General features: G+C 46.6%; 3 non-coding genes across 3 annotated transcripts; all 3 read left to right on the forward strand.

Moving 5' to 3' along the window:
- Nucleotides 1-856: 856 nt before the first annotated feature.
- On the forward strand, nt 857-927 carry TRNAG-GCC. Its single transcript has one exon. It is a non-coding gene; the product is annotated as a tRNA-Gly (tRNA).
- A 2,226-nt stretch (nt 928-3,153) lies between these two features.
- Nucleotides 3,154-3,224, forward strand: TRNAG-GCC. The gene has a single exon. It is a non-coding gene; the product is annotated as a tRNA-Gly (tRNA).
- A 6,725-nt stretch (nt 3,225-9,949) lies between these two features.
- Nucleotides 9,950-10,020, forward strand: TRNAG-GCC. Its single transcript has one exon. It is a non-coding gene; the product is annotated as a tRNA-Gly (tRNA).
- Nucleotides 10,021-12,262: the final 2,242 nt, after the last annotated feature.

Genomic DNA, 12,262 nt, shown 5'->3' on the forward strand with positions numbered 1-12,262 from the left:
TCGCGTCCCATTCAATGCAATGGAACCGTTCTAATAGGAGCGACGCAAGTCGCTCCGACTTAGAAAAAAGGTTCCTGTAGTATTTTGGGGGCGGCTCGAGGCGATCTGCATTGACTTCTATACAGAAGTCGTTTTGCGAATCACCTCTGAAGTCATCCTCAGGACAACTTGAAGAGTCGCCCCCGAAGTCGTGCCGCCTATGTGTGAACCGACTCTCAGTGTCTAATTTGTCTGCCGCAATGTCAAAGTCTTGCTATAAGTCGATGATCGCCGCCATTATTAGTAAAAAAATAAATCAAAATTCCATAAATATATCCCATAGTTTGTAGACGCTATAACTTGCATCAAACCAATCAATATACGCTTATTGGGATTTTTTTTACCAAAAATATATAGAAATATACACATTGGTGTAAACTGATGAAGAAATAGAATTTTTAACATTTTTGTTTTTGGATATGTTTTATAGCAGAAATATATATTTTTTTCTTCAAAATTGTCAGTCTTTTTTTGTTTATAGCGCAAAAAATAAAAACCGCAGAGCTGATCAAATACCACCAAAAGAAAGTTCTATTTGTGGGGGGAAAAGGACGTACATTGTTATTTGTGTACAGTGTTGCACGACTGCGCAATTGTCAGTTAAAATAACGCAGTGCTGTATCGCAAAAAATGGACAGGTCATGAAAGGGTGGGGGGGGGTAAAACCTTCAGGAGCTAAAGTGGTTAAAGCGCACTAGGGTGCATTGGCTGCCGTTTATTTTGATAATTGCAAAAAATCGCGGGTGGGAACCCCCTTTAATATAGCATTTAATACTATATGTATACAAGGTGTCATGCAGCAAGTCTGAGCATGAATGCATTGGTGGTTCAGTGGTAGAATTCTCGCCTGCCACGCGGGAGGCCCGGGTTCGATTCCCGGCCAATGCAGCAAACTTTTTCTCTCTATCATAAAACAACATGTGTTAATTACTCATTCACTCCTCACTATGACCCCCGAACCCTGCGTCACACACACTACTGACCCCCAAACCCTGCATCACACACACTACAGGCATACCCCACTTTTAAGTACACAATGGGACCAGAGCATGTATGTAAAACGAAAATGTACTTAAAGTGAAACAATACATTTTTTCACTTCTAGGGTGTAGTGTGGGGTCAGGGACTGTAGTGGGGGGTGTCAGGAGCTGTAGTTGAGATCTCAGGGGCTGTAGTGGGCACACTGGAACAGGACTGGCTATGCTCTCTGAGCTTCAGCTCCTTCTACTGCGACTGCAAAATGTCTGTACAGTACTTGTAAGGCACTTTACATACACTCGCGGGTATGTCCTTACTCGCGAGTGTATGTAAAGTGAGTGTACTTAAAGCGGGGTATGCCTGTACTGACCCCCAAACCCTGCGTCACTACTGGCTCCCAAACCCTGCGTCACTCACTACTGACCCCCCAACCCGTGTCACTCACTACTGACCCGCGAACCCTGCGTCACTCACTACTGACCCGCGAACCCTGCGTCACTCACTACTGAACCCTGAACCCTGCATCACTTACTACTGACCCTGAACCCTGCGTCACTTACTACCGACCCCCGTACCCTGCATCACTCTCTACTGGCCCCCGTACCCTGAATCACTCGCTACTGACCCCCGAATCCTGCGTCACTCGCTACTGACCCCCGAACCCTACATCACTCGCTACTGACCTCCGTACCCTGCGTCACACGCTATTGACCCCTGAACCCTGCGTCACTCGCTACTGAACCCCACGTCACTCCCAACCAACCCCCGAACCCAGCGTCACTCACTACTGACCCCCGGGCACCGCGTCACTCACTACTGACCCCTGAACCCTGCATCACTTACTACTGACCCCCGAACCCTGCGTCACTCACTGATACTATTAATACCACAGGCAGGCAGCTGCAGTATTTACAGTTAGTGTACTGTGTCCTCTGCACAGTGTGCACCTAGAGCTACCTGAAGACAATTGCTGGTGTTCTGATACTATTAATACCACAGGCAGGCAGCTGCAGTATTTACAGTTAGTGTACTGTGTCCTTTGCACAGTGTGCACCTAAAGCTACCTGAAGAAAATTGCTGCTGTTCTGATACTATTAATACTACAGGAAGGCAGCTGCAGCATATACAGTTAGTGTACTGTGTCAAAATTTCATTTTGTGCAGGGACAGTTCTAAACATGGGAAACACATGCCACTTCACAGGCATACTATAGACACCCAGCAGGTACGATATTTAAAGGAATATTTCACTTTAAGCATCATTAAAATCACTGCTCCCGAAAAACAGACGTTTTTAAAACTTTACTTACTACTGACCTCTGAACTCTGTGTCACTACTGATATAACAAATACACTGCACTGCCAGGAAGTAATGCTTTAAGGCTAGGAAGAGGATTTTGCTGGATGGTGGGATTTGGGGTGGATTTGAGCTGGGAGGGGAGGAAAATTTGTGCTGGAATGGGGGAAAAAGTGTGGGGGTGATTTTTGCTAGAAAGGAGAGATGAGTTATACTGGGAAGGGCAGTTTGGGGGGATTTGTGCTAGGAGAGGGGTTGGGAGGCAGGATTTTTGATGAAAAGGGGAATTTGAAGGGGAAGAGATTTTGTACTAGACAGGGAATTTTGGGTTTGTAGGATTTGTGCTGTGAGAGGAATTGGATTTGTGTTGGGAGGGGAAATGGGGGGGGGATTGGGGTGTGGGAGACTATTTGTGCTGAGAGGGTGGATTGGGAGGAAGAATTTGTGCTCAGAGGGTGAGATACGTTTGGGGGGATTAAGGTGGAAGAGGATTTGTGCTGGGAGGGGGAATGGGGGGGGATATGGGGGAGATAAACATTTGTGCTTGGGTGAGAATGCAAGTGATTGTTGGATTCTTTTTTTGGAGGGGGATGGGGCTTGTTGCTTTCACGGTAAAGTGGGTGAAAGTATTGTTTGCAGGGGAAAACACTTTGCACTGTCCTTACCCCCACATTGTGTGTTACACACCCCTGACATGAAGTTCAACTCCTGCAGACTAGGTAAATATTTGCACAGACTTCTAAATGCTCAAACAGCAAAAGTTCCAGTCCCTAGACCCAAACAAATATAGTTTAGTTACTAAAATTTTATAGGATTTGGAGTTTTCAAGTTTTCATGAATGCATTGGTGGTTCAGTGGTAGAATTCTCGCCTGCCACGCGGGAGGCCCGGGTTCGATTCCCGGCCAATGCAACAAACCTTTTTTTACATCATGTCGTATTATGAGATATGTAATGAGTGAGTTACTGTACAGAGCCTTGTCCTATTGTGGGAAAAATGCAGAAAAATTTGTTTTGTTTCGGATAGATTTGTTATGTTACTAATTTAGTTTTGTTGATTCATTTCGGAATTTGTTTAGTTTAGTTTATTAATTTTCTAACAAATTCCAAATGTTCAGAACAATTAGAATTTGAATCAATTGAAAACTTGTTAAAGGGGGCTTCCAGATTTAGATAGGCCCCCTGCCCACAGACCTCAACAACCCTAGAAAAGACCCTTGTCCCCATCAACATCATCCCCCCTACTCCAAAAGACCCCCCCAAGTTAAGGGCATGCACCCTGGTATGGTTCAGGGGGGGACGGGGGACAGGCTGCATGCTTGGATAAGAGTCTGTTATGGATTTTGGGGGGACCCCACGCCAGTTAAAGCGGGGGTTCACCCTGTTAAAAAAAAAAAATGTTTTTTTTTATTAGACCATTACTTTCGGCATCGTAGCGCGAGCTACGGTATGCCGGTCCTAAATTTTTAATCCCCGTACTCACTGTGCTATCGTTGATTGAAGAATCCGGGGAATGGGCGTTCCTATGGTGAGAGAAGGTGATTGACGGCCGGCCCTGGCACGTCACGCTTCTCCGGAAATAGCCGAAATAGGCTTGGCTATTCACGGCGCCTGCGCATAGCCTGTGCGCAGGCGCTGTGAATAGCCGAGACCTACTCCGGCTGTCTTCGGGGAGCGTGACGTGCCAGAGCCGGCCGTCAATCATCCTCCCTCTCCATAGGCACGCCCATTCCCCGCGGGAGTCGGATTCTTCAATCAACAATAGCACAGTGAGTACGGGGATTAAAAATTTAAGACCGGCATACCGTAGCTCGCGCTACGATGCCGAAAGTAATGGAATAATGAGGTGAAGGAGGGTGAACTACCGCTTTAAAGGAAAAAAAATTTAAGTGGGGTTCCTTGTACAATCCATACCAGACCCAAAGGGGTACCCCCACACTGTTTTTTTTCTGAATTTTCAATTATTTTCTTAACATTCAGCTGTCAGCAGGTAACCCGCTGACAGCTGATGAGTCATCGGTTGTTAAGGACAGGGCAGCTGCTCTTTAACCACTTCAGCCCCGGACCATTGGTTTGTGCAAAAGTTATAGCATCTACAAAATAGGGGATAGTTTTATGGCATTTTTATAATATTATATTTTTTTTACTATAAATGGCAGCGATCAGCGATTTTAATCGTAACTGCGACATTATGGAGGACACATCGAACACTTTTGTCACATTTTTGGGACCATTGCCATTTATACAGCGATCAGTGCTATAAAAATGCACTGATTACTGTGAAAATGACACTGGCAGTGAAGGGGTTAACCATTAGGTGGCGCTGAAGGGGTTAAGTGTGTCCTAGGGAGTTATTCTAGCTGTTAGGGGGCGTGGCTACGAGTGACACATCACTGATCTTTGCTCCCGATGAGAGGGAACAGACGATCAGTGACAGTGTCACTAGGCAGAACGGGGAGATGCTTGTTTACACTGGCATCTCCCCGTTCTGCAGCTCTGTGACCCGATCGCGGGACAAGGCAGACATCGAGTCCGTGGGTACGGTAACTGAGCTCGCGGCAGGGGGATTACAACATCCCTTGTAATAGAAAAAAGCATGACAGGTACTCTTAAATATGAGATCTGGGGTCAAAAAGACCTCACATCTCATACTTAGGCTAAAATGCAATAAAAAATAATTGTCATTTGAAAAATGACAAAAATAAATTGGTCCTTTAAAGCCTCGTACACACGATCAGTCCATCCGATGAGAACGGTCTGATGGAACGGTTAACCGATGAAGCTGACTGATGATCAGTCGTGCCTACACACCATCAGTTAAAAAAACGATCGGGTCAGAACGCGGTGACGTAAAACACAACGACGTGCTGAAAAAAACGAAGTTCAATGCTTCCAAGCATGCGTCGACTTGATTCTGAGCATGTGTGGATTTTTAACCGATGGTTGTGCTTACTAACGATCGTTTTTTCCCCATCGGTTAGGAATCCATAGGTTAAATTTAAAGTAAGTTGGCTTTTTTCTAACCTATGGTTAAATAACCTATGGGCCCCACACACGATCGGTTTGGACCGATGAAAACGGTCCGTCAGACCGTTGTCCTCTGGTTAACCTATCGTGTGTACGAGGCCTAAGACGTATGGGCGGAAGTGACGCTTTGACGCCGCTTCCGCCCTGCAATGGAGACAGGTTGGGGCCAGCTTGCCATCGCTCGAATCCATGGCAAGCAGAAAGAAGGACCCGATCGCCGCTGCCGGCGGCTCCGGTTAGGAGGGCGCGGGAGAGCGGCAGGAGGGGGCCCTCTTCCGTCGCCAATAACGGTGATCTTGCGGAGAATCCACCGCGCAGACCACCATTATCGTTTTCAGGACCGGCGCCTGAAGAGATGGATTTCTGCTGCCGTTACCGAGATATCCCTCTTCAAAAAGAGGACGTATATAGTCGTGCGCAGGTCCGAGATATGCCTCTTCAAAAAGAGGACTGTATAGTCGATCGCAACCTTAAGTGGTTAACTGGGTCACAGGAGTGTGGTTTCTATAGTTCCACTTGTACTTGTTGGCATCTGCAGCGCCACAAGTAGGAACATATTGCCCCCCCGAGAGTGATACAACGACTTGGGAGAACTAGCGTTTATTTTACCACTACACTGTATGCATAAAGTGATAATTCTTTCTCTTCACCCTGTTTATTGGAATACAAATAGATATGTGCACCAACAGAGCTAGCAGAAGATTAACTGACACTTAAATGAACAGCTACCTGTCTTCTCTATTCTCAGAAGTGCTACGACGGGACACGCATCAGGTGAACTGTTCACTAGAGAGAGCCATACAGTTGTGAATTTATGGGTTTGATATAACTGTTTGCATCACTTTGTTGCTTTTCTGTTTTGGGTGAGTTGTGTGGGACTTGGTGGAGAGGTGTCCCAGTGCTGATGTTATTGCATTGGGGGATTCCTCCACCATATACTTACTCAGGTTTAACCCCAGGTCATGTTGTTTGGGTCTGATAACAAAGAAATCCTGAACCAGTTGTGTCCCATTGACTTTTACAGGGAGCTGTGTGTAGTCAATATTATCTGTGTAACCATTGTTCTATTCTTATGCCAAGTAAACACCTTACCACTGGTTAAGCTACGTATATCTTGTGTGGGACTCTGTCTATTGCAGCTGTGTGGCAGGTGACCAACACTAAGGTAATAATATTTAACTACATGTATTATTGTGTGGTATCTTTGTGGTCCCCTATTGTGATTTGGGTTCCACAATCAAATTATTGTCCAGTTGTGCCAAGGTGGGGATCGAGAAAAACCTTCAGGAGTTGACAGGCAGAGTGCAGGCCCAAAACTATCCAGCAGCTCCTACGGGGGTAGTGCTACAAATATTAATGCATTTTATATTTTTTTGGGTGTAAGGTCCTCTACCTTACATTTTTTCAATACAGTCCTTTTCCAATAACCGCTTGTCGACCACCGCATGTACATTTACGTCGGCAGAATGGCATGGCTGCGCAAATGGACGTACCTGTACGTCCCTTTGAATTTGCCGCCATGCCGTTGCGCGTGCGGCGACGGCGAGTGCTGCGTGAGTGCGTCCGTGAGTCCCGCGGACTCAATGTCTGCCGGGTGACCGCGATCGTCTCACGGAAAGGCAGAACGGGGAGATGCCTATGTAAACAGGGCATTTCCCTGTTCTGCCTAGTGACAGGACAGTGATCTACTGTTTCCTGTCATCTGGAGCAGTGATCACTGTTGTGTCACTTGTAGCCCAGCTCCCCCACAGTTAGAATCACTCCCTAGGACACACTTAACCCCTTCCTCACCCCCTAGTTTTTAACCTCTTCCCTGCCAATGTTATTTACACAGTAATCAATGCATTTTTATAGCACTGATCACTGTATACATGACAATGTGACCAAAATAGCATCAAAAGTGTCCGATGTGTCTGCCGTAATGTCGCAGTCACGATAAAAATCACAGATCGCCACCATTACTAATAAAAAAAAGAATTTAAAAAATGCCATAAATCTATCCCCTATTTTGTAGACGCTATAACTTTTGCGCAAACCAATTTCAGCGACTGTGTACTTATCAGTACAGGTGCTATGTTAAATTTAATGGGATGAGAGACTTATTTGCTCTTATCCGTGTTGATTTATCTAAAATTGGCTGTCGCCAGCCCTGAACTGTTCTCTGGGTCACTCTGTTCTCCACAGATGCCGTTGCATCTCTGGACGGTAGGTGGCGCCAGAGGGGTCCAGGCGGAGCGGCTTTTCTCCAGCAGCCAATTAGAGGTGTTTTCCCTCGCGGAGCATGCTGGGGAGAAGTATTTCTGTGGCGGAGGCCGTTGTTCGGAGTTCTTCGCGGGTTCCTGGTTCTAGGTGCAGCACCCACCATCAGGGTGTGCGCACATCACGGGCCCCGGCAATATGGCCTACCAGGCCGGGCGCACGTGCTACGCGGAGTTCCTGACTCTGGGCTCTCGTGGCCCGGAGCATCTGATGCTGCAGAGGGGCCCCAGTGACTTACTGGGTACCCTAACTCTATTGAGGAGATCCCAAGCGAGTTGTGCTGTTCGGTGGGGGATCGGCTTGAGGAAAACCTGGAGGCAGGTGATCCAAAAGCGATTGAACGAACCATCAGGGATCTGGGTACCAGACACTGACAGATTGCATGTGGCAGGCTGTCAGTCGGTGGCCCCAAATTTCGCACTGGGAGGATTCGCTCTACTATCCAAACTTCTGAAGTACTAGGCCTGTGGCAGAGGTCTCATCTTTAAACCTTGTACTAGGCCTGTGGCAGAGGTCTCACCTTTAAAACCTTGAATCCTATTAGAGCCAAGTCTGTGGCAGAGACTTGTTCCTTTCCCAGAAGTTTAAGTGGCGCTCTGGCTGCCAGGCCTGTGAGAGAGGTCTGTCCAGGGGCACTTTACCCACTCCGGCTGGGGTGGTGACGTGACAATTACAATTATTGGAGGCAGGATTGCTTCCCTATCCATAACCTGAGTTTGCATAGTTATCTTTCTTTCACCAACCTATGCTGTCTACCTCAAGTTGACTGTTGGTCGTGTTGGACCAGAAATAAAGCATTGAAAAAACGTCAACCAACAGCCTGGACATTCCGTTACTGCCCTCATTACCATCGTCACCCCTAGACACATCACAGAGGTAACTTAAACACACCGATCCCAAATCTAATCAGCGGCACCTCCGGGGGTAGCGCTACACAATCAATATACGCTTACTAGGATTTTTTTTACCAAAAATATGTAGAAGAATACACATCAGTCTAAACTAAACTGTGGAAGAAATCATTTTTTTATATATTTTTTGGGGATGTTTATTATAGTAAAAAATACAGCTTTTTTTTCCAAAATTGTCTCTTTTTTTGATCAAATACCACCAAAAGAAAGCTCTATTTGTGGGAAAGAAATTACGTCAATTTTGTTTGGGTACAATGTCGCATGACCACACAATTGTCAGTTAAAGCAACGCAGTGCCGAATCGCATAAAATGTTCTGGTCAGGAAGGGTGTAAATTCTTCCGGGGCTGAAGTGGTTAATGTGCTGTATTGCAATAGATTGGAAAAAGTCCTTTATGATCCTGTTGACCTGCATTTTGACATTCAAGTCTGTTCTTTTAAAAACAGAACACGTGGCACGCATCAACCAATACATTCTAAATGAGTCCTTACTGAAATTTAGAAAACAAGTCCTATCCTGGGAAAGTTCTCACTCCATTATCTAGAATCGGTCATAGGTGGCTTTAAGGTTCCAACCTCTCAAGGTCTCTTTGATGTCCAAAGTTCCCCTGCAGTTGGCCTGGTGCTGACTCCTCCTAGTGATGTGGTCACACTTCTCAGGAGTATGGAAAGGTGTGATAAGAGTGGGAAGGTGAGAAAAACAAGTCACAATTGTCCTCCTCACACACTGTAATATGTTCTCACAAAATAATGAAGTGTGTTGGTATTCAAACCTAGCGAACCCAGGATTGCTGGGAAAAGTGAGTATTTTACTCTATGATTGCCGGCTTCAGTGTGAGTCTTGTTCCTCTAAATTCTTGACCAATGCGGCGTACACACGATTGGAAATTCCGACAAGAAAATCGTGGATTTTTTTCTGACTCAAACTTTTTGCTGACTCAAACTTGTCGTGCATACACACGGTCACACAAAATTCCGACCGCCAAGAACGCAGTGACGAGCCGAGAAAAATGAAGTTCGAATTAAATCCGAGCATGCATAGGATTTTTGTGCGTCGGAACTGCATACAGACGATCGGAATTTCCGACAAGAACTTTTGTTCTTGGAAAAATTGAGAACCAGCTCTCAAACATTTGTCGTAAATTCCAACAGTCCGATGAAGCCTACACACGGTCGGAATTTCCGATCAAAAGCTCAAATCAGACTTTTCTTCTCGGAATTTCCGATCGTGTGTACGCAGCATTTGGATAAAAATGTGATGGAATATCTACCCCATAGATGTTCTTTTAATCTAGGGATCACAACTAATACCAGCAGCTTATGGTATGCGCACATCTACCTGAATCTAGCCCATAGTTAACATGTTTGGTTTAACCACCAAATCCCAACCTCCATTGACATTACAGTACAATCTAGATATACAGAAGAAGTTTTGCATAAATGCATTGGTGGTTCAGTGGTAGAATTCTCGCCTGCCACGCGGGAGGCCCGGGTTCGATTCCCGGCCAATGCAAACATTTTTCTTTTACATCATGTCACAAAATGACATCTGTCATTTACTGTTCTAGTGTGGAAAAGATAAGTCTAATGCACACTTGCAGATACGACGATGTATTTTTACACACAACAGGATATAGTCAAAGAATAGGGGCATGACCCAAGAGATGGTCAGAGACTGCGGACATAATACAAGAGATTTCTGAGATTATGGGTATACAGCAGGCCCGGACTGGCCATAGGGCATACCGGGCATATGCCCGGTGGGCCGCATGTCATGTCTCCCCCAGTGCACTTTCAGCTGCGAGTCGGAGCTGCACTCGAGTGACAGTGACACTCGTCGGCACATCAGGGGGCCGGAGACCCGCAACGATCCCCTTCTCTCTGGCATGGTGGCCGCGGCTCTGATGATCTGATCAGTCTCGGCTCGGCTGTCTCACACAGCCGAGCAGAGTGAAGCCGCCTCCCCTCCTCCTTTATATCTACACAGTTGGAGGGGACCCGACATGCAGTCCCACGCTGATCTGAGGTACATTATGGGTCTGAAGGGGGGTCTGTATTGTAGGGGGGTTTCTGTATTGTAGGAGTGGTCTGAAATGTAGGGGGGGTTCTGTATTGTAGAAGTGGTCTGAAATGTAGGGGGGGTTATGTATTATAGGGGGGTCTGTAATGTAGGGGGGTTTCTGTATTGTGGGGGGTCTTAAATGTAGGGGGTTCTGTATTGTAGGGGGGGTTCTGTATTGTAGGGGGGTCTGTAATGTAGGGGGGTCTGTAATGTAGGGGGGTTCTGTATTGTAGGGGGGTCTGAAATAAAGGGGGGTTCTGTATTGTAGGGGGGTCTGTAATGTAGGGGGGTCTGTAATGTGGGGGTGTCTGTATTGTAGAGGGGTTCTGTACTGTAGGGAGGGGGTCTGTACTGTAGGGAGGGAGGGGGCCTGTACTGCAGGGAGGTCTGTGTAACATGCAGGGGGTCCACAACTGTTAGGGGGGTGTCTGTGTAACAAACGGTGGGGGGGCTGTGTAATGTAAAGGGGTCCAGAGGTGCAAGGTGCTGTGTAAAGTAAAGGAGTCTAGAGGTGCAGGGTGTTGTGTAATGTAAAGGGGTCCAGGGGTGCTGTGCAATGTAAAGGGGTCCAGAGGTGCAGGGTGCTGTGTAATGTAAAGGGGTCTAGAGCTGCAGGGTGTTGTGTAATGTAAAGGGGCACAGAGGTGCTGTGCAATGTAAAGGGGTCCAGGGTGCTGTGTAATGTAAAGGGCTCCAGAGGTGCAAGGTGCTGTGTAATGTAAAGTGGTCCAAAGGTACAAGGTGCAGGAACCCCACATCCCATCATTAAACGCCGCCGTGAAGCGCCGTTGCCGCGTCCCCCCCCCGGGCTGCTCAGTCTAAAATGGCCTATTTTTTGTCCCAGTCCGGGCCTGGCATACAGTAATACAGGCCAGAGACTGTGGACATAATACAAGAGATGGCCAGAGACTGTGGACATGATACAGGAGATGGCCAGAGACTGTGGACATAATACAAGAGATGGTCAGAGGCTCTGGACATAATACAAGAGATGGCCAGAGGCTCTGGACATAATACAAGAGATGGCCAGAGACTGTGGACATAATACAGGAGATGGCCAGAGACTGAGGACATAATACAGGAGATGGTCAGAGACTGTGGACATAATACAAGAGATGGTCAGAGACTGCAGACATGATACAAGAGATGAGCAGGGATTGCGGACACAATACAAAATATGGTCAGAGCCTGCAGACATACTATAAAAGATGGTCAGAGACTGCAAACATGATACAAGAATTGGGCAGAGACTGCAGACATGATACAAGAGATGGTCAGAGACTGCAGACATGATACAAGAGATGGTCAGAGACTGCAGACATGATACAAGAGATGGTCAGAGACTGCAGACATGATACAAGAGATGGTCAGAGACTGCAGACATGATACAAGAGATGGTCAGAGACTGGAGACATGATACAAGGGATGGTCAGAGACTGGAGACACAATACAAGGGATGGTCAGAGACTGTGGACCTGATACAAGAGATGGTCAGAGACTACAGACATGATACAAGGGATGGCTAGAGACTGCAGACACAACACATGGGACGGTCGGAGACTGTAGACATAATGCAAGGGACGGTCAAAAAATGTGAACGTGCTTTAGGAATTGTTGGAGACTGGGGTCATGCTTCAGGAGACAATCACAGACTGGAGACATATTTCATGAGGCTGCTAGTGTTAGGGTTTAG

The sequence above is a fragment of the Rana temporaria genome, chromosome 3 (assembly GCF_905171775.1).
Source record: "Rana temporaria chromosome 3, aRanTem1.1, whole genome shotgun sequence".
NCBI classification, from domain to species: domain Eukaryota; kingdom Metazoa; phylum Chordata; class Amphibia; order Anura; family Ranidae; genus Rana; species Rana temporaria.